Consider the following 1,230-nt stretch of genomic DNA (forward strand, 5'->3'; position numbering starts at 1 on the left):
TCTATCTTGTTTAGAAAATACAGACTCTGTACTTTACTACATTTTCTATATACTTTGTAACATAAAGACGCAGCCTTGCACTTCAACGACGAAACATGTGAGGTCCAGTTACCAGTGTGACACTGAAACAAGTAAAAACGAAGCCTTTACTACTAATTAAGTACATGTCAACGCCCAAACTTCTTCACTTTAACTTCAGTAAAAAAGTATAGTCAGAACTTCAACTTTTACCAGAGTCTTTTAAAACATGAATATCTGTACTTCTACTTAAGTGAAGGATGTGTGTACTTTTGCCGCCTCTGCAAGCAGGCAGATGGATAGATTAAATAGATAGATATTAATCGAGAGGAAAGATAAGCAGGTAAATAGGCATTCAGACAGAAAAACAAAATACTTACACAAATAAGAAACACAAATAGAAGGATAGATAAGACAAACAAGTAGACAGAAATTTGTAAAAATAGTTTTATCAGCCACTAAGGGGATAAGAAACACATGCTTGTATGTCAGGATGGCCGAGCGGTCTAAGGCGCCAGACTCAAGGTTCTGTACCTTCCTGGAATATGAGTGTGCTGGTCTCCACATGGAGGCGTGGGTTCAAATCCCACTTCTGTCAGTGACTTTATTTTCATTAGAAATCAAAACAATAATGAAATAATTATTCCCCTTTGTATTTCAGACATAAAGAATAAACAAGTAGATGGTTACCTATTAGTGGGAACGACAGGCAGAAAAACATGGCAGCATCAGTCGAGGATCTGGCAAAAAAGTGTAACTGATTTTCAGGAGACAAAAAGGTATCACTAAAGGATCAAATAAACAAGTCCTTTATCAATCTTTATTTTTATCAGATAACAGACAAGTATATATACACACTGGATAAAACCCGAGCTTAAACTGTTCCTGGTTGGGTAAGAAAACATAGTAACCAGGGATGTGTGAACCCAGACAAACACTTTCTGTGTACCTTACATACTCACATCATAAAGATCCTATAGACACTGAACAGACAACATAGGAATGTGTTTAGAGAACCAGTGTGAGGCCCATCTTAATACTAACAGATATAAAAAAATATAAAAAATTTTAGGAGGTTGGCCGAACACTCGAGCGCCTTGCAACCCTTGTCAGACTGTCCAAAGAACTTCAGCAACTAGCTCAAGAATGAGACCCCCATATTCTTCATTTGTTGCAGTTCTCAAATGCAATCGAGGGTAACATGTCTGCTTA

General features: G+C 37.2%; 1 non-coding gene across 1 annotated transcript; it reads left to right on the forward strand.

The window, feature by feature from the left end:
- Positions 1-505: 505 nt before the first annotated feature.
- trnal-caa lies at positions 506-616 on the forward strand. The gene is made up of 2 exons: positions 506-543; positions 571-616. It is a non-coding gene; the product is annotated as a tRNA-Leu (tRNA).
- The last annotated feature ends 614 nt before the right edge of the window (positions 617-1,230 follow it).

This window comes from Silurus meridionalis, chromosome 3, assembly GCF_014805685.1.
Source record: "Silurus meridionalis isolate SWU-2019-XX chromosome 3, ASM1480568v1, whole genome shotgun sequence".
Lineage (NCBI taxonomy): Eukaryota > Metazoa > Chordata > Actinopteri > Siluriformes > Siluridae > Silurus > Silurus meridionalis.